This window comes from Scyliorhinus torazame, chromosome 2 (genome assembly GCF_047496885.1).
Source record: "Scyliorhinus torazame isolate Kashiwa2021f chromosome 2, sScyTor2.1, whole genome shotgun sequence".
Taxonomy (NCBI): Eukaryota; Metazoa; Chordata; class Chondrichthyes; order Carcharhiniformes; family Scyliorhinidae; genus Scyliorhinus; species Scyliorhinus torazame.
The window spans coordinates 356,814,601-356,836,508 of NC_092708.1; the positions used below are offsets into that span (position 1 = coordinate 356,814,601).

At 47.9% G+C, this 21,908-nt stretch overlaps 1 long non-coding RNA gene across 1 annotated transcript in view; it reads right to left on the reverse strand.

Annotated features, from left to right (window-relative positions):
• Nucleotides 1-21,908, reverse strand: part of LOC140403795 (uncharacterized) — a 110,690-nt gene that overhangs the window by 14,950 nt on the left and 73,832 nt on the right. The gene's annotated exons all lie outside the window — the stretch shown is intronic.

A 21,908-nucleotide genomic window follows, 5' to 3' on the forward strand; every position in this document is an offset into this window, starting at 1 on the left:
ACTAGGACTGCCTTTACACGCTTTCTTGGACATCCGGGGCGGGATTCGCTGATCCTCAGGCTGAGTGTTGACACCATTGTAAACGTCGTCGCGTTTCCCGACGGCGCCAACATGGCCTCAGGAACAGCAATTTTGGCCCCTACAGGCGACCCACACCTCCAGCTGCCGATACCAGCGTAAACTGGGCGCCGTGGGGTCCGCGCATGCGCAGTGACACCGGCGCCAACGTGCGCATGCGTAGTGGCTTCCTTCTCCACGCCGGCCCCGACACAACATGGCGCAGGGTTACAGGTGCCGGCGGGGAAGAAAGGAGGCCCCCAGCCCGAGAGGCCGGTCCACCGATTGGTGGGCCCCGATCGCGGACCAGGCCACAGCGGAGGCCCCCCCCCCCCGGGGTTGGACCCCCCCTCACACGCCCACTGGTCGCACCCGGACCCTTCCACGCCGCGGTCCCGCCGGGTAAGAGCAGGTTAAAACGGCGCCAGCTGGACTCGGGTATTTTGTTACGGCCGCTCGGCCCATCCCAGGCCGATCCCAGGCCGAGAATCACCTGAGGGGGGGGCCCTGTAGAGCAGCCCCCAACCGGCACCGTGCTGCGCCGACCACGCCAGCGCCAATGGCGCCGATTCTCTGCTCTGCGGACCCCGTCCCGGTGTCGGGGCAACGTGGCGCGATTTGTGCCAGTCGTAGCGATTCTGTGGCCCGGCCCCGGGCTCCCGCCCTCGGTGTCACATCCAATCCTTTGGCACCTCCCACATGTCGAGGGAAGTTTGGAAGATAATGACAAGCCCCACCCCTGTCTCCACTCCCACTTTCCTTAGCAAGGTGGGATGCAAGTCATCCGGACCAAATGGCTTATTCACTCTAGGCATAGTCAAACTTTTCAGTGCATTCTGCCAATGGATCTTCACCCCATCCATTTTCCCATCATCTTTGGCGCAATTTTATCAGCATTCTCTTTCTTTGGTAAAAGCCATTACAATGTTCTCATGAAATATTTTAGCCTCGCTCTGTGCCTTTTTCTGAAAGGAAAAAAATATTGTTGCTCAATAACTTAAGTGAGGGGATCTTAATTGAGCAAGCTTTTGGCATAAGCCAACGAGGCGAATGAGAGGCAGGATACTGTACCTCTTACACCATTCATCTTCCCTTTCACTTTGAATCAGCATTTTCTGTTCTACTTTCCCTGAAAATGTCCTTATTGCATCACATACATTGTTTAAACAAAGATATACTGAATGCAATGACTTGGGGAAACGATGCAAGTTGGGTTATATCCCGTATATCAGTTTAGCACATAAATGTGATCAAAAGTCAAATGATCCACTATTTGTTTTGCAGATCTATTCAACCCAAATAGTCTGCAGTTCTAATTATCCCGCTTTTCAAGAAATTTAAGCTTTTAAAAATTATTTCAAGCTTCTAACTATTATGACAGAGAATGGTGACTATCAAAAGAATTGTCTCGCATAAAGTTACAAGAAGATGTCCAACTGGTTCAAAGATGTGGGCGGCACAGTCACACAGTGGTTAGCACTGCTGCCTCACAGTTCCAGGGACCCGGGTTCAATTCCGGCCGTGGGTGACTGTGTGGAGTCTGCACTTTCTTCCCCTTGTCTACGTGGGTTTCCTCCAGGTGCTCCAGTTTCCTCCCACAGTCCAAAGAAGTGCAGGTTAGGTGGATTGGCCATGCTAAATTGCCCCTTAGTGTCCAAAAGGTTGGGTGGGATTACTGGGTTGCAAGCATGGGGTGGAGTCGTAGACTTGAGTGATGTGTTCTTTCCAGGGGCTGGTGTGGACTTGATGGGCCAAATGGCCTCTTTCTGCACTGTAGGGATTCTATGTGCAGGTTCGGTGGATTGCCGCTAAATTGCCCCTTCCTGTCCAAAGGTTAGGCAGGGTTACAGGGATGGGGCAGGGGAGCGGGCCTCGGAGCGGGCCTCGGAAAGGTGCTCTTTTGGAGAGTGCTCTTTGAATGGTCAGTACAGATTTGATGGGCCGAATGGTCTCCTTCGGTATTGTAGGGATTCTATGATTTTATGTTTGATGGTAATTAAGCATGAAGCAAATTTCAGGTTCCTACTGAAATGTTATGCCCCCTTGGGACAGGCGGCCACCCTTGCACCTCGGGCATTTACCCATGGCAGAGGAGGTGTCAGATGGCATCAGGCATGGGAAATGCCTCCTTGTCAGGCACCCTGTGCCCATCGGAGACCCTACAACGAATGATCTAATCCCTGTGTTCCCCTGATTGGTCCCGCTGCCCCCAAATCCCCGTCCCCCTACCAGATCATGTCCTGCGTTGCCTCGGTGAGACCCTGGACTCAACTCACAGCCCGAGCTTCATTGCTCAATGCCTTCCTCAGGGACTGGTGCCGTTCCAGCATTCCACGGCTTCCAGTGACATTGCTGGGAATAGAGAACTGTCAGCCCTTTGAATGGCAGCTCTCTAAGGCAGGACTTCCTCTTGGAATGGCGCAGAGGTCCTTCCTTGTGCAAAGTTTAGGCCCAGCAACCATTAAATGGCTGCAGAGCGCGTTGGCTAAGTGCAGTTGGGTGAGCCACCAACTTTCCCTTCAGGGAGGTCGATACCCTACTCCCAACAAAACATTTATCCAATAATAATAGAAATTAAAGGATTTAGTCAAAGCAGGATAGGAATTTGTAGGCACTGTAAATTCAATGATAATCTATGATTAATCTAGGACAAAGGTTCGGCACAACATCGTGGGCCGAAGGGCCTGTTCTGTGCTGTATTTTCTATGTTCTATGTTCTATGTAAACCCTAAAGTGCTGATCCGCCATTCGATTGCTATCAAGCTCATTTGTACCTCAAGCCACCTGTTCTTCATATATCTCAATACCAATGCATAACAAAAGTATATCAATCTCAGTTCTGAGATTTAAATAGATCCAACTTCCACAGCAATTTGGGCAGGAGAGTTCCAGATTTGCACTACCCTTTGTGTGAAAAAGTATCCCTAACGGACCTAAAAATACATTTACTAAAAGGATAGGGTAGAAAATATATGTTTGGGCTGTTCATGTTTCATGGAAAAATCTTACATTGTGTTTCTGCTATTATTTTTAGGCTTTGGCAAATGAATCCTTGGGACAATGAAGCACCATTTTAATGGGTGGATATTGGGGATTCAAGGGCTGTGTAAATATTTGGCCCTGGCACATAAGGCCTGAGACAACTTCACCCCCCAACTCTGCCTCCTAGCATTGACGGATTGGATTGAAAATTAAATACAGGCTAGGTTCTGATAATACAATCATAGAAAAGTTACAACACAGAAGGAGGCCATTCAGCCCATCTTGACCATGCCAGCCCGAGGACACCCAGGTGCCCTTTTTAATGGCACCTTCCTGCACCCAGTCCACATCCCTATATCTTACAGCACTTAAGGTGTAGATCCAGGTATATTTAAAAGAGTTTAGGGTCTCTGCCTCCATCACTAACTCGGGCAGCGAATTCCAGACACCCACTACCCTCTGTGTAAAAAGTTCTTCCTCATGAGCCTTTACACCTTCTGCCACTTATCTTGAAACTATGTCCCCTGGTTCTAGAATTCTCCACCAAGGGAAACAATTTACCCTGTCCAGTCTATCTCTTCCTCTCATAATTTTGTAAACCTCAATGAAGTCAGCCCTCAGCCTTCTTTGTTCCAAGGAAAATAACCCCACCCTATCCAATCTCTCCTTGTAGCTACGCTTTTCTAACCCTGGCAACATTCTTGTAAACTATGTTGGGGATGGAGAACTATGGGTCAGCGCGGAAGAATGTCCACAGTCAGGTTGCAGGCACAGAAACAAGAAATGTCCTGGTCAGGAGAGTACTTTCATTTTTCAACTTACAATTCATCCACCTGGGCCTCCAGTGGCTCAGGTCCTCGATTCCATCAGCTTTCACTAATGGGTTTGAAACCTCGAGGGCTTTGTTCTGGCTCCCAGATGAAATGACTCAACTTCAACTGGATGTAACTTTGCCGTTGAAATTAGGCCCCCACTTCCCATCGTCTAAAATGGTGCGATCCGGCATGATGTCCTAACCTGCACCATTTCCATCAGGTGAGCTCGGTCTGTGCGCATGCAGGACCCGGATCTTCCCGTTGCTTGCCATTTTAACAAAAGACCCTGCTCCCATGCCCACATGTCTGTCCTTGGCCTGCTGCAATGTTCCAGTGAAGCTCAATGCAAACTGGAGGAATAATATCTCATCTTCCGGTTAGGCACGCTACAGCCTTCCGGTCTCAACATCGAATTCAACAACTTCAGATGATTAGCTCTACCCCACCTAGACCCATTTGTTTTCATCCCATGTCATTTCAACTGTCTCTTACCATTTCTTTCTTTCTTGTCTTTCTTAATATATATTTAACCCCCCCCCCCAAATCTTATCCACCTTTCCTTATCCCTTCTCCCCTTTGCTTCCCCTTCCCCTCCCCCCACATCTCCATCTGTCACAGTTCAGCCTCTGATGTTAGTTTCTCTGTTGTTTGGCCTCTCACACCTTTTGTTCTCTCTGGGGGCTGCCATTAGCACTCTTTTCCCTTGGTTTCTGTGGCTAATAGCACCCCGTTTCCCTTGGTTTCTGTAGCTATGACTCATCTTCCATTCTCACTCCACAGTATAAATATTTCCCACATTCTCTGTTAGCTTTGACAAAGAGTCACTGAACTCGAAATGTTACCTCTTTTCTCTCCCTACAGATGCTGCTAGACCTGCTGAGATTTTCATACCAACTCTCTTAACAGAGCTCCTGCTTCTTTTCCATTCATTTTTCCAATGAAGAAGTAATTTAGCATGCCCAATCCACCTACCCTGCAATCCTTTTGGGTTGTGAGGGTGAGACTCACACAGACACGGGGAGAATGTGCAAACTCCATGGACGGGATTCTCCCGCAATTGGTGGGATGGCCTGACGCTGGCGCCAAGAACGGCTCGAACCACTCCGGCGTCGGGCCAACCGGAAGTTGCAGAATTCTCCGCACTTAAAGGGGCTAGGCTGGCGCCCGAGGGGTTGGTGTCGTGCCAGCCGGCGGCGAAGGGCCAGCGCACGTTGGTGCAGGCGCAGAACCGCTGCCGTGGTTCCGTGCATGCGCAGACTGGCCGACGTGTTCCTGCGCATGCGCAGGGGGATTCTTCTCCATATGTTGCCTGGTATGGAGGGCATAAGCTATGAGGAGCGGTTGAATAAACTCGGTTTGTTCTCACTGGAACAAAGGAGGTTGAGGGGCGACCTGATAGAGGTATACAAAATTATGAGGGGCATAGACAGAGTGGATAGTCAGAGGCTTTTCCCCAGGGTAGAGGGGTCAATTACTAGGGGGCATAGGTTTAAGGTGAGAGGGGCAAGGTTTAGAGTAGATGTACGAGGCAAGTTTTTTACGCAGAGGGTAGTGGGTACCTGGAACTCGCTACCGGAGGAGGTAGTGGAAGCAGGGACGATAGGGACATTTAAGGGGCATCTTGACAAATATATGAATAGGATGGGAATAGAAGGATACGGACCCAGGAAGTGTAGAAGATTGTAGTTTAGTCGGGCAGTATGGTCGGCACGGGCTTGGAGGGCCGAAGGGCCTGTTCCTGTGCTGTACATTTCTTTGTTCTTTGTTCCACGCCAGCCTTAACAGAGCCCTACAGAGGCCAGCGCGGAAGGAAGGAGTGCCCCCACGGTACAGGCCCGCCCGCAGATTGGTGGGCCCCGATCGCGGGCCAGGCCACTGTGGGGACCCACCCGGTGCCGAATCTCCCGCGCCCCCCACGAGGACTCCACTAGACGGCCTACCAGCCAGGTCCCGCCGTGTGGGACCATGTATATTTCACGCCGGCGGGACTAGCCAGGAACTGACGGCCGCTTGGCCCATTGGGGCCTGGAGAATTGCCAGGGGGCCGCTGCCAATGGCCCCCAACCGGCGTGGCGTAAACCCGGCCTCTGCCCAAAAACCGGTGCCGGAGAATACAGCTGCCAGGGTCAGAGTGGCGGGGCAGGATTCACGCCGCCCCCCAGGGATTCTCCGACCTGGCGGGGGAGTCGGAGAATCCCGCCCCATATGTACAATGACCTGGGACCAAGATTGAAGAACCTGTGTTGTCAGTGATGTTAGGTAGCAGTGCTAACCACTGCACGACCTTGAGCTCCTGCTTCTGATGACGGCCCAGTGTCACAATCCTCTTCCCAACTGCTAATCACCTGCTAATGTTCGCATTCCAAGCATTGTCTGGCATCTTTGAATCTGTCTATATATATGTTTCTGGAACATACCTCTTCATTCACCTGAGGAAGGAGCAGCGCTCCGAAAGCTAGTGATATCGAAACAAACCTGTTGGACTTTAACCTGGTGTTGTAAAACTTCTTACAGTGCTCACCCCAGTCCAACGCCGGCATCTCCACATCACAACTGGGAAGGGGCACATATATGGATTTCAAGATAGAACTGAACTTGCTTGTATTGTTGTTCATGGCCTCGTGTGCGAACGCTTGCAGTCTTTGCCTAGTCATGAATAATGCACACCAGGGTGTGGCACTGAAAGGGTAGCAGCTTCCCTGTAATCCTGTTGCAGCAAGTCAGTGATTTCACGTGACATTAAGTGATGGGACTGGGATAAAGACTCATATTCAGATTATCCTCCCTGCAGCCTCAGGGGAAATAACAATATACTTCCTTTCCCTGGCAATCCAGTCAAGGTTCAGAAGTCACTGTGCGTGGAATTACATTGCAATATTATTGTTTCTTCAGGTAATTACGTTATTTTTGCATGTTTCCTGTCCACCACTTTCCTGAAGATATAATTTTCTGCCACTGCAGAATTATTTGCACTTTTCTACCTGTTAATGTCAATGGGCCAAAGTATACCACCAAAGCACCCATGAAGTCACCTGCCATGTGCAAGATCCCACTGCATTGTGGGAAGATTCTGCCCAGTGATTTCTCACTGAGGCCTGGCTTGCATGGATGCTGGGTAACCTTTGGTATCATTCCCAAACTCGCATTGTTCATGAGTAAGTGTCGACTGTAACTGTTGGGCAAGTTTTGTCTGGCAGTCACCTGATCGACAGATACAGACATGTTCCAGCTAGGAAATGTGGATGTTGATTAAAATAAGGGAAGTCTTATATTTTTATTACAAATTTCCCTAGCCCAACCAAACCCAGTCTAACTCAATCCAAGAACACTGGGGCCAGTTGTAATGATTTTCTAACCACTGCCCTAACTAAGGTAAAGCTGGGATCTTGCTAATCTGCATCACTCAATTATATACAATTTTAAAGTCAGTTGAGTTTTAGGAAGGGACTGAGGTATTCCTTACGTGTTGCTATATTTTTTTTTTAATTAAATGTAGTGGAAAGTCATTTTTCACTCTGTGATTTTTGCATCTGCATTCTAAGTTAAAAGTTGTTTTTATTAGCTATTTCCTGTGACGATACTACAGATTACTGTTGGAGTTCAAAAGGTTGTGATATCCTTTCAATCAATGCAAATGAGTTCCTGGATAAGCATGGGTCATAGCTGCTTTGCATAAAATGAAGCAATCATTGAAATATGCAATGCAGAAAAGATGTAAGGTCTTCTTAAGTGGTACAATTTTCATCCCTAAAACAAGCTTAACTTCAGGACAAGCTCGCCCAAGGCTGGCCAATTAGCCTAAACCTCTGTTCATAACTAACCTCTAGGAGTCACCCAAGAGCAGCTCAAGATGATTTTTCCTCGAATTTACCTATTTATTCTCAATGTGGGGAAGTGTCTGGCCCCACTTAACTCCTCATTACAATGGTGCAGTTGAAGTCAGAAACCTAACTACCTGAACATAGCCACCAGCCCACATCTTAACACTCTAGCGTAATACGTTGACAATTCAATATGATGAATTAACATCCTATTGTGAATTGATTGGAGGGTAGGGGGCTCCAATGCCTCAGATGCTTAACTTCACCAAATAGAATAAATTGCTGGCAACCAAAAGACACAGATTAAAGAAAATTGAGGGAAATCATTTACAGGGGGAATGAGGAGAATTTGTTGAACATTGCAAGGTGTTACAATCTGGAATACTTTGCCTGAAGAGGTGACAGAAGTAAATTCAACAGTAACTTTCAAAGGGGTTTGGAGAAATACTTGAAAAGGCAAAACACGTAGGGGAATGAGGAAAGAACAGAGGAGTGGGACTAATTGGATCGGTCTTTCAAAGAACTGACAGGAACATAATGGATCAAATGTCCTCCCTCTATGCTCTCCAGGAATCTATGCGTTTTTGAAGTCATTCTCTTGAGTTGGACTTTGGAGACGCCAGCGGCTTGATTTTATGGGGCGTTGGCCTTTCGGGAAGTGCCATCTCAGACAGCTGTCAGCCAATTAGATGCCATTAGCTCTCCAGCATGGGGCAGGGTGTGAGAGGCCATGGGAACCCAGGAAGAAAGTTTAGGAACCCCCCCCCCCCCCCCCCCCCGCCCCCGCTCCTGCCCACCACCCAGGGACCTGCCAGACTGGGTACTTGATATAGGCCACTCCCACTGCTGGCTAAATTCCAGTGCAAGTGGGATAAAGCCTTTTGCCACTTTAGCATCTCAATTGGTCCACAGGCAGTCTGCCAAACACCATTCCTGCCCCAGGTAAAATTGTGGTGGCACCAGGAGATGGTGGAGATGGTGAGACCACTGGCTGGATTGTATGTGCTCTCTGCCATGGAAGATCCTTGGAGGATCATAAAGTCCAACCTGAGAGGAGAAAAGAGCACCTGGGCATCACTAGCTACCATCCTGTGTATTAATTTGATCCCATTTACTGGTAACTGACTGAGGCTAAATCAGATTGTTTGCAACCTTGGCGTCATATTTGACTCTGACATGAACTTCTGACCATATATTCACGCTATCGCTAAGACCACCTATTTCTACCTTGATAACTGATGGATCGCTGTTTCTATTCGGAAGTCTGGATATCCGTTATCCCTTCTTAGTTCCCAAATAACAGAGATCAAGTCTGTGCTTTTTGGCAAAGTCCACTGGAACTTTATTAGTCAGCTGTAGTGTCCACTGATAACTTTATTTTCAATACAACATTTAGAGAGTTCCGACTAGCCCTTTAGCAAGCTAGTCAGATTGATCGTCTTTTGCGAATACAGTAGTTGAGTTTTAAAATACAGATCGTGGTAATTCTTCAAATCATAATACACAGAACAACATAACTAAGTGATTTAAACAAAAGAAAGATGGCGATTAGCAAAGGCAAGCAGCAAAGACATAGGTTTCCGAGAGAGAGAGTGATTCCGGAATGAGATTTCCCATCCTGGGTAAGTGATTCTTAAGGGGATTATTAGCTTGAGGTCTGGCCTTCTTTTTACCTCTGATTGGCTTTAACTAATTCATAATTCACTCAATTCGGCCAAACTGTCTGTCTATCAATTTTAAGAGATTTGTGTATTTAAATATCTTGGTGCAACTTTTCCAAACCATCACTTGCCAATTTCCATTCAGAAAGTATCTCTAGACTGGCTGTTTCCATACAGACAGAACTACCAGTTCTTACTGTGTAACAATGGGCCTTTTAGCTAGATGACGTCACTGTTCTTACAGTCTCAAGCAAGTCTCAAGCAACTTGCAAAATGTTCCCAGCTATTCGGCTTCCCTTACTCTCATGGTTAATATGATTATAGTTAATTATTCTTAATGAGTTCTCATTTATACCTGACTAGAAAAGTCAATTTATATCAGTAACATTGCCCAACTCTGCCCCTGCCCCAGCTCAGCTGTTGCTGAATCTCCCACCCATGCCTTTGTGATCATTCTAACATGTTAAACGCCTGACAGCCAGTTCGTGAAGGATGAGACCAGGAGTCAACATTTACTCAGTTTTAGGTTTATTTACAAAGTGAAACATTACAAGTGTACAGCTCTGAAATCGATAACCCAACCCCGGCGTCAATAAGTCTTTTTTCCTACTCTTTGGAATCTCGAAAAAAAACTAATTGGTTAATGAAACATCTCTTAAAGGTTGCTTTTTGATATCCATAAAGTAAACTAATTAACAAGTAAACTCATTATCTAATTGAAAGCCCTTTAAAGGGACACTGTAACAAAAAACTAAACTTTCAAAGGAAAATTACCAAATTAAATTAAAATAGTGTCCTCGGGCCTAATGTCTCTTTATATGTGCTCAAGTAATTATCCAATGATTGCCCTGCACCTATATATACTTAAGCTTAATGTATACAATCAACACAGAACGTTGGACTCCCACATTCTACCCTTTATAAACTTGAGGTCATCTAAACCTCTGATGCGATTGGCCTAACTCATCCAAACACTGTTACTGATCACCGTGTACTTGCTGACCTACACTGGTTCCCAATCAATCAATGCCTCAATTTTAAAATTCTTATGCTTGTGGAAGTGTGGAGGGAAGGGAAGAATTGGGGATATATACAAGTGGCTGGGGAGCAGGGAGGCGAGCCGGCGGTGAAGATCAAGGAGAAATGGGAAGCTGAGTTGGGAGGGGTGATCAATTGGGGAGTATGGAGTGAGGCACTGCGTAGGGTAAACGGGACATCCTCATGTGCAAGGATTAGCCTGATACAGTTTATGGTGGTCCACAGGCTGCATATGACTCGGGTGAGAATGAGTGGGTTCTTTCAGGGGGTCGCAGATGAGTGTGAGAGGTGTGGGTGGGGCCAGCGAATCACGCGCACTTGTCTTGGGGTTGCTAAAAATTGGAAGATTCTGAGCGGGAGTGTTCGCAGTCTTGGCCAGGAGAGTGGAGGAGGAGATGGACCCTTTGGTGGCGATATTTGGGGTTTCAGAGAAGCCGGAGCTCATGGAGAGGAGGAAGGCCGATGTTTTGGCCTTCGCCTCTCTGATTGCACGGCGGCGAATTTTGCTGGAGTGGCGGTCGGGATCGCCACCGGGGGTAGCGGCTTGGTTGGGTGACCTGTACAACTTCCTGCAGTTAGAGAAGATAAAGTATGAGTTAAGGGGCTCAGCAGGGGGGTTTGAGAAATAGTGATAGGTTTGTGACAGTGTTTGAGGAGCTGTTCGTCGCAGTTGGATGGGGGGAGGGGAGAGGGTAGTTTATTGCTGAGAAGTATGTTTCCCGGGGTACTTATTTGCTGTAACCTGTTTTGATACATGTTTGTAATAAAATACATTAAAACAAAAGGCAAAGAGAAGATTCTTTGGTGGGCGAGGCAGACAAGGAAGTGCATCTGGGAAGAGAACAAGTTGCTCGTGTACCAGGACCTTGGTGCAGAACTGGCGAAGAGAAGGGCCGGGTTTGATCGTATCAAGGCTGCACTCTTCAAAAAGGAAGTGAAGTTTGGAGTGCTGTGCCTGGTCCGTCTCTGGGTGACTTTCCAGAATCAAGAATATTATTTTGGTATGCCATGGGGTTTTTGAGGGACAATGGATTGGCAGGAGAAGGAGGACACTGAACATTTGAGGAGGTGTTTTCTTGTTGTTCTTGGAAACATTTTTCCCTTTGAAATGTTTTGGCTGGGTTGGTGGTGTGGTGCTTGGAGAGCATCAAGGATGAGTGCACCTTTTTTCTGTTTCTTTGTTTCTTGGGGAAGTGTGGACGGGGGAGAGGGGTAGGAGGTTTGTAGGCCTTGGGCAGGGGCTGCCATGCTAGTTGGGCGGGCTAGTTAACGGGAGCACACTGGGAGGTTGTCAGGAGATAGGTGAAGGGGAGGGGATAGGGCTGTTGTTTTTTTAGGAGAGTGGGGCTGCTGACAAGGGTGTGGTTGTTGTGGTGCAGTTGGAAAAGGGGTGATGACGGTGGACATCCAAGGGTGGGCCTGGACGGTCGTGTGACATGGGCTGGGGTCTGGCCCAAAAAGGGATATGGTTGATTGGCAGGGGAGGGGTTTGTGGAGCCCCCCAACCAGGCTGGTCACGTGGAATGTGAGGGGGCTGAGTGGGCCGGTTAAACAGTCACGAGTGTTCGCGCACCTGAGGAGTCTCAAGCTGGATGCGGCTTTTCTACAAGAGACGCATTTAATAATTGGGGGCCAGAAAAGGCTGAGAAAAGGATAGTCGGGCAGGTGTTCCATTCGGGACTGGACATGAAGATGAGGGGGGGTGGCGATGCTTGTGAATAAGTGGATGGTTCGAGGTGGAGAACATTGTGGACGATTCGGGGGGGGGACATTCGTGATGGTTAATGCGAAGCTGGAAGGGATGCCGATGGTCCTGGTAAAGGTTTATGCCACAAATTGGGATGATGTGGATTTTATGAGGCGGCAGCTGGGGAAGATCCCTGACCTGGGCTCGCACCAGTTGATCATGGGGGGGATTTTAATATGGTCATTGAGTCAAGCTTGGACCGGTCGAGCCCGAGGTCTGAGAAGGTGGTGGCGGCGGCGAGGGATATAAAGGGGTTTATGGATCGTGTGGGGGGGGTGAACTCATGGAGGTCTGGGAGGCCGACGGTGAGGGAATTTTCGTATTTCTCCAAAATGTCCAGGATATACTCCTGGATTTACTTTTTTGTGGTGGACAAGGCATTGCTGGCGGAGATGATTGGCTCGGAGTATTCGGCGATCGTGGTCTCAGCGCCCGCAGTGGAAGTTGAACATGGGGCTCTTGGCGGATGAGGAGGTGTGCGAGCGGGTGAGGACCACCATTCGGGGGTACGGGGAACTGAACAACACGGGGGTGGTCAGGGCCGTCACGCTGTGGGAGGCACTCAGGGTGGTGGTTCGGTGGGGGGGGGAGGTCATTTTGATTAGGGCAGATAGGGGAAAGGCGGAACGGGCAGAGATGGCATGGATGGTGAAAGAGATTCTGAGGATGGACAGGAGGTATTTGGAGGCCCCGGAGGCAGGGTTGTTGAGGGAGAAACAGAGGCTCCAGATGGAGATTGGATTGGTGTCCACGGGGAAGGCGTAGGGCAGTTGAGGCGGGCCAGGGGGACAATATACCAGTATGGGGAGAAGGCAAGGAGGATGTTGGTGCACCAGCTGAGGACGTAGGAGGCGATGAGGAAGATTGATAGAGTGAAGTGCAGGAAGGGAAGGGTGGATCCGGTGGAGGTGAATGGGGTGTTTGAGGAATTTTACAGGCAAGTGTATGAGATGGAGCCCCAGCCGAGGGGGAGGGAATGCGACGGTTCCCGGATGGGTTGGAGTTTCCCAGGGCATTCGAAGAGTTGGTGCAGGGATTGGGGGCCATTATTGGGTAGAGGGAGGTGATGGAGAGTATGGGGACGATGCAGGCAGGGAAGGGCCCGGATTGGTTCCCGGTGCCGGTGGAGTTTTCTAAAATGTTTGCGGGGGGACCTGGGGCCGTTGCTGGTGAGGGCATACAGTGAGGCTAGAGAGAGGGGGAACTCCCTCCTACACTGTCGCAGGCATCCATCTCCCTGATATTGAAGAAGGATAAGGACCTGGAGCAGTGTGGATCATACCGTCTGACATTGTTGTTGAATGTGGATGCTAAGTTGATGGCGAAGGTGTTGGCTTCGCGAATTGAGGACTGTGTCCCTGGGGTGATAGGTGAGGACCAAATGGGGTTTGTGAAAAGGAGACAGTTGTCGGCAAATGTGAGGAGGTTGCTTAATGTGATTATGATGCTCCCGGAGAGGCAGGAAGGGGAGGTGGCGATGAACGCAGAAGATGCTTTCAACTGAGTGCAGTGGGTGTATCTGTGGGAGGTGCTGGGGTGGTTTGGGTTCGGGCAGGGGTTTCTGGACTGGGTCCGGTTGCTGTATAGGGCACTGGTCGTAAGTGTGCGGACGAACTAGATGAGCTTGGGATATTTCGGGCTGCACCGTGGGACGAGGCAGGGGTTGCTTTTTGCTTTGCTATAGAGCCATTGGCAATGGCACTTAGAGCATCGAGGGACTGGAGAGGGATTGCGCGGGGGGACATCGAACACAGGGTTTCGCTGAACATGGACGACCTATTGTTATATATTTCGGACGCATTGGGGGGGCATTGGGGCATTATGGGGATTTTGGAGGACTTTGGCCGGTTCTCCGGGTACACATTGAACATGGGTAAGAGCGAGGTGTACCTGATTGAAACCAGAGGGCAGGAGAGGAGCTAACGGCTGCTGCCGTTCAAGGTGGTGGGGGCGAGCTTTAGATATTTGGGTATTCAGGTGAAGCGGGGTTGGATGCAGCTACGTAAGTTAAATAAGACTCGGCTGGTGGAACAGATGAAGGGGGATTTTAAGAGGTGGGATGTGCTCCCACTGTCGTTGGCGGGATGGGTGCAGACGGTGAAGATGACGGTGCTGCCATGATTCCTGTTCGTATTTCAGAACATTCCAATCTTTGTCCCAAAGTCATTCTTTAAGAAGGTTAATGCGTTGATCTTGGAGTTTGTATGGGCAGGGAAGACCCCGTGGGTCAAAAGGGCTTGTTTTTGGAATATGGGCGGGGGTGGGGGGGGCGGTGGGCGGTTGCATTGTTAAATATAATTAAGCCGTTCATTGACTTCAAGGAGGATTGAGGTGTCTGCAGAGGGGGACGGGAACAAAGAACAAAGAACAAAGAAAAGTGCAGCACAGGAACAGGCCCTTCCGCCCTACAAGCCTGTGCCGACCATGCTGCCCGTCTAAACTAAAATCTTCCACACTTCCGAGGTCCGTATCCCTCTATTCCCATCCTATTCATGTATTTGTCAAGATGCCCCCTAAACGTCATTATCGTCCCTGCTTCCACCACCTCCTCCGGCAGCGAGTTCCAGGCACCCACTACCCTATGTGTAAAAAACTTGCCTCGTACATCTCCTCGAAACCTTGCCCCTTGCACATTAAACCTATGCCCCCTAGTACCCTGAGAAAAAGTCTCTGACTATCCACTCTGTCTGTGCCCCTCATAATTTTGTTGACCTCTATCAGGTCGCCCCTCAATCTCCATCGTTCCAGTGAGAACAAACCGAGTTTATTCTTTTTTTTAAAAAATATTTTTATTCAATTTTAACAAATTTTCAACAAACCCCCCCCCCACCTTAGAAAAAGAAAAATGAAATCACACAGAAAGACACCGCACACCCAAATTAGACAGAGAATTCCTCCAATATACAAACCCCCCCACAAAACCAGATAAACACATACCCGGAGACCCCCCCCCCGGGTTGCTGTTGCTGCTAATCTCCTCCTAACGTTCTGCCAGAAAGTCTAGGAACAGTTGCCACTGCCTGAGGAACCCTTGCACAGATCCCCGCAAGGCAAACTTTACCCTCTCCAATTTAATGAACCTGCCATGTCATTGATCCAAGCTTCCACACTAGGGGGCTTCGCATCCTTCCACAGTAGCAGAATCGTCCGCTGGGCTACCAGGGACGCAAAGGCCAGAATACCGGCCTCTTTCGTCTCCTGCACTCCCGGCTCATCCAAATAATGCTAATGCTTTGTCCCTTTCAATGACCTATGGAGCTGTACACCTAGATCTCCCTGAATGTCAATACTCTTGAGGGTTCTACCATTCCACTGTATATTGCCTACCTGTATTAGACCTTCCAAAATGCAGTACAGGGGGTGGGGGGGAAGGTTAAAATGGGGAAGGCAAGATGGGAGGAGAGGTTAAGGCAGGCGAGGAGTGGGTATTTATTAAGTTGTATAATTTTACTTCAGCTTTCATTTTGTTTTGTTTTTTGTTTGTTAATGCAAATACCTGAATAAAATATTTTTTTTAAATTCAGACTAAATGGTGACACCTAGCAAGATTCTTATGACCAAGCACTACCTTACTCCTGGTGACTCTTATGAGGTGTTCAATAGAGTAGTGCAACACTAACTCTCTTTTTGGAATAAATCCTCAGGAAAAATTTGAGGAAAACTGTTGACAAGAGTGTTGGTGAAGTATTGATAAAGTGTTGCAGAAGGTTTCCCAATGTGTTCTCAAAATTCCTCTTCAAAGTCAGTCTCCAACAGTGAGTGAATATGGAGGTAAGCACGGTCTTAAATAGCACTAGAAATCCTCAGCAATGACTTGTTTGATCAACAATGATCACCAGGCAGGAATGTTCCCTTCCAGTCGGGGAACACTTCAGCAGTCAAGGGCATTCAGCTTCTGATCTCCGGGTAAGCGTTCTCCAAGGCGGCCTTCAGAACGCACGACAATGCAGAATCGCCGAGCAGAAGCTTATAGCCAAGGTCCGCACACATGAGTGCGGCCTCAACCGGGACCTGGGATTCATGTCGCATTACATTCATCCCCCACCATCTGGCCTGCGAAATCCTACCAACTGTCCTGGCTTGACACAATTCACACGTCTTTAACCTGGGGTTACCCCATCCCTGGATCTGTAAAGATTTAATCACCTGCTAATGCTCGCATTCCAAGCATTGTCTGGCATCTTTGAATCTGTCTATATATATGTCTCTGGACCATACCTCTTCATTCACCTGAGGAAGGAGCAGCGCTCCGAAAGCTAGTGATATCAAAACAAACCTGTTGGGACTTTAACCTGGCGTTGTAAGACTTCTTACTGGGCTCACCCCAGTCCAACGCCGGCATCTCCACATCATTGTTTGACCAAGTTCAACTGTTCACTTTTAGAAGAGGTTATTAATTGCAGTGTCAGCACTCTTTAATGAGTGTTAGTAAGCAGTTTATTTGTCAATCGAAGCCTTAAAGATCCGAGGGGTGGCCGTTCCTAGTCTGCACACAATACAAACCTTTCATTATTTTTCATGTCAATGTTTTCTCTTCTCAGCTCTCCTCCTCTTGACCAAACTAGGTGTAATTTCACTGCGGCCACTTCCTTGCTCATTCTTCATTCAAATGTCCAATATTTATGTGCGATTCTTCATGATGAACATTGTAAGACTGTTCAACCACTCTGGGCATTGCAACAGATTCCAACTCTTTTTCTTTTTTATAAATTTAGAGTACCCAATCATTTTTTTTCCAATTAAGGGGAAATTTAGCGTGGCCAATCCACTTAGCCTGCACATCTTTGGGTTGTGGGGTGAGACCCACGCAGACACGGGGAGAATGTGCAAACTCCACACGGACAGTGACCCAGGGCTGGGATCGAACCCGGGTCCTCGGCTCTGTGTGGAAGCAGTGCTAACCACTGCGCCACCGTGCTGCCCAACAGATTCCAACTCTGCATTCATCTGACATTCAGGTGTACGCTTCCATGGCTGGTGTAACCTTTATAAACGTGTCATCAGGTCCATATAAAAAGACTAATCCTGAAGCACGCATGGATCCCCAAAGTGCTCTGCCTACTATGGACGATGCTGAATAATAAGCAGCCAAGTGTCCAGTTTGGTCACTAAGTCAGCCCACCCTGGTTACGCAGCAACAGGCTGCCATGATATTCGGTCTTTACACCAACGCTCTTCAATGTCTGCATGTGCACCATGCCACCAACAAAGTTACACAAATTAGCATAGGTGGGTGACCTTCCCCTAGCACGCAAGCCGATACTTATGACATTGTTTCTGCCTGGAGGTGAATCTAAACACCATGGAAGAACAATTGTGAAAGTGGAAGGTCAAGACAACCCCCACAAAACAACAGACGCTGCATTTGCCTTGATAACAGCAATGCTAAGTGAATCCTGGAAGTGGCTTTCTGGAGCACTATTGACAGCATTCCGACTTATCTTGGAATGAAACTGAACTGCACACTAAACTTCCATAGCTACCTGGAGAAGGTAGGTGCCAAGGGGAAGACAAGGGTCAGCTTGGTGCAGAAACTGCTTAACCTTCAACAATGCAAAGATCAATGAAAGGCTTGAAGCAGATGTTTCCTCACTTTGATCTTCTGCAAAACTAATGTGCACCCCTAAATTGCAATTGAATAAACTATGGCAGATGTGGATAGTTGAAGCATAAATTGAAAAATTGAAAATTCTCCAGTCCGTGACTCAGATCACCCAGAACAACCATGGGACATATGCCCAATTCACAAAAACTCACTGCTACTCCTGAGGGAACTTAACCACCTGAATGTAAATTGTAGTTGTTACTCTACATCAACATCAGCCACAATAGAGAGGGAATGAACATGATGAGTCATCATTGTGGCTGCCCTAAAACTGTGCTCCCTCACCACAAGGGCCATTTGGAAAATAGTGATGCTTGTCTCAGTTTGTCCCGGTTAGAAGAAACAAAAGCTTTGCCTAACTGACAGTCTTCATACACAAGGAATGGGCCTTCAATATCCAGTCCCCAAGCCAAATTTGGAAGCAAATATCCGAGCGAAAGGGCAGCACGGTAGCATTGCGGATAGCACAATTGCTTCACAGCTCCAGGGTCCTAGGTTCGATTCTGGCTTGGGTCACTGTCTGTGCGGAGTATGCACATCCTCCCCGTGTGTGTGTGAGTTTCCTCCGGGTGCTCCGGTTTTCTCCCACAGTTCAAAGATGTGCAGGTTAGGTGGATTGGCCATGATAAATTGCCCTTAGTGTCCAAAATTATCCTTAGTGTTGGGTGGGTTTACTGGGTTATGGGGATAGGGTGGAGGTGTTGACCTTGGGTAGGGTGCTCTTTCCAAGAGCCGGTGCAGACTCGATGGGCCGAGTGGGCTCCTTCTGCACTGTAAATTCTATGATGAAATTTCCTCTTGAACACACTGATGTCATAGGTAATTTGCATAACTTTATCTGTACTAACCTCTAAGGTCTTGGTATATCCTCAACAGGGTCAGTTCTGTCTGAACCTTTTGCATTAAACGTCTGCTAAAACTCATCTCCTAAAACTCTGCCAGCAACGTTCTATGCTATCTTTAATCTTATCGTTATGCCTAATACTAGTCATTAACAAATTTAAATTTGAACTTTAATAATATCTTCTAGGAAGGATTTGAGTATTTTTAAATTTACAAAGCAAAATTAAGATGCAAAATGTTAGTACAGAGACCAGCGGTTCCCAACCTTTGCCTTTATGCGGACCATGGATTGTCAACAAAAGCTTTTGCTGACCACAATGTACGCAAGACGTTTTAAACATTTTTTACATAGCCTACGGCTGACGGGAGTCAAACTTATATATATCATAGAATATATCACAGAATCCCTACGGTGCCGAAGGAGGCCATTCAGCCCATCGAGTCTGCACCAACTCTCAGAAAGAGCACACTACCTATACCAACTCTGCCCCTCTATCCCCGTTATGCCATCATGGCCAATTTACCGACCTGCACATCTTTAGAACGTGGGAGGAAATTGGAGCACATGGAGGAAACCCACAGAGACACGGGAAGAAAGTGCAGACTTCACACAATCAGCCAAAGCCGTAATCAAACCCGGATCCCTGGTGCTGCGAGGAAGCAGTGCTAACCATTGTGCCATATATTCACCAGGATCTTTTGTGTAGCACATTACATTGCGAATAATAATGTAACATTGATTATGATGTACACGAGGTGCCCCTAATTGTATTATTATTTTTCCCACGGACCAGCTGCAGTACTTAGGGCAGCACGGTAGCACAAGTGGATAGCACTGTGGCTTCACAGCGCCAGGGTCCCGGTTCGATTCCCCGCTGGGTCACTGTCTGTGCGGAGTCTGCATGTTCTCCACGTGTCTGCGTGGGTTTCCTCCGGGTTCTCCGGTTTCCTCCCACAGTCCAAAGACGTGCAGGTTAGGTGGATTGGCCATGACAAAGTGCCCTTAGTGACCAAAAACGTTAGGAGGGGTTATTGGGTTATGGGGATAGGGTGGAAGTGAGGGCTTAAGTGGGTCGGTGCAGACTCGATGGGCCGAATGGCCTCTTTCTGCTCTGTATGTTCTATGTACTCTCTTGGACCACCAGTGGTCCGTGGACCGCAGGTTGTGAACCACTGACAAAGATTGATAAATGATAGTCATGTAAAATCGCTATCTCTCAAATATGCATTATTAAACATTATTTGGTAATTCTATATCATGGAACCTGGATGCTTTCAGATACTGTCATCTGTAATACAAAGCTATTTGTTATAACCCTCGTGGAGGTCACAGCATAAGAGCTACCAGATTCCCCGTGACCTCCACAGAGTGCAAACTTCCCCGCTAATGGGGACAGGACTTCCCCTTAACAAGGGACAAACTCACCAGTATATAAACCCTGACCCGGAGGTGAAGATTATTGTCTAGCGTAAATAAACCTTAGTTTTGTTTTCTACCTGCCTGGTCCATGCGGATTCTGCACTAATAAATATACTCAATTGCTTGGAGTTTACTTTTTTAAATTAATTTTGTCAGCCGATAGTGGAGTGCACTGGTCACCTGCCCATGTTGGAAATGAAGAGGCTGCAGCTAAGTTGAATTGCAGAGACGAGATAGAAACATAGGCCTCATTTAAGTAAATCCAATGGGTAGCCTATTCCAAACAGGCATCCCAATGTGGCTGACCCGAATTAGGCTGATGCAATATTATGTGACCCAGAGGTTATGTGGCTGGCATCAAGCTGAGTCTTAGGAGAGGGGTTCTCAGCCCTGGCGGGTGAGTGACGGAACCTGTTGGGGCAATGGTCCTGATTATTTTTGTGGGTCCACTGGGTACGATCCACCCGAATGGGAACAGAGTCCCATAATGAGCGTGTTTAGTCGGGTGTTCCCTGCGCTCGGAGCGCAGAGAAACCCTGCGTTATCGAACGAGACTCTGTTCCCATTTGGGGCCTCAGTGGGGAACTCCCCGACGAGGCTGCACTTAGTCCCGTTTTCTGCACTGAAGAGCTCCACTCGCCAGAACTGCTCAGTGCAGGAGATTGTGATGCCATTTTTAAATGGCGTCACAATCTTGCGACCCCCCCCCCGCCCCGACGCGACCCCCAAAGCCCCAACTAAACCTATAATGGAGTCCTCATGCCCCCTGCACCCCCTTGCATCTGCACAGGGCGCTGCCGGCCCGATTCCCTTTGTGGTAAACAAGCTTGGCACCTCCACCCAGAATGCACTGCCAGGGTGCCAGGGTGCAGGTTGGTAGCGCCTGGGTGTCTGAGTCACAACAGCAGTGCCAGGGTGTCACCTTGCACAGAGGACAAGCACCTGAGGGCCTCCAATCCCCTGGGAGACCCCCATGAATGCCTTTCATCTGGTCCCCTTTTTTGGGGACCAGCACTAAATGGCTTTCGCCCGAGATCGCCGAGGTAAGGGTTAGATCCCAACGCCTTGGTTAGATCACGGGAGTGCATATTAGAGTGAGACTAGCTGTCTCGCTCCAATATACAAATTTGCTAAAACGTGATCTGCTACAATGGGTGAGATTCACATTGTGACGTCTCACGAGATCGTGTTAGATCTCATGAGGCGTGGTGAGCCAGGTAAGTCCTGGAAGAGGCATCTCCCGGCATATACCAGCCACGCTGCCTTTCGTGTGTAATGTGACCGGTAGATCATGCCCACTGTTTTGGTCCTATTCGGTATCTCCCAAATTTTGAATTACGGTGTTGTTTACATCATGGAACTTGATTCACATAACAAAATAGGCCAACCTCCTGACAGAGGTAGGCATCTCAGTCCTCCAACAGTAGGCCGCCTTAAAAATGGCAGTGACCTAAACATCACATTAATGAGGCATTAAGCTCACAAACCTTATTTGAGCTCATTAACATCTCACTAATACCAATTTGACTCAGATAAGATTGGCCACCTTCAGAAGGATGCATCCAGGCAATCTAATGGCATCAGGTACAGGAAAAGCAGCTCCACGACTGTACATATTTCAACTTAATGTGCATTGATTCATCGTGACAGCAACATTTGTTTCTTTTATGAAGCTATTTCATATTTGTTGAACTTGATGTTTACAGCACTATAAAGATTCTTGACACATTTATATTATTCAAAATTCAACTACTAAATTCAGCAAATGTGGTTTACATTTGTACATTGTATGCATATTTTCTCAAAAGTTAAGAGAACAGAGCTGTCATAATTAATTTTTTACTTCAAAAATTAGTCACATGAATCTGATTACCTGTACCACGGTTTCAGAGCACAGATTTAATGGACTCTTTGTAACC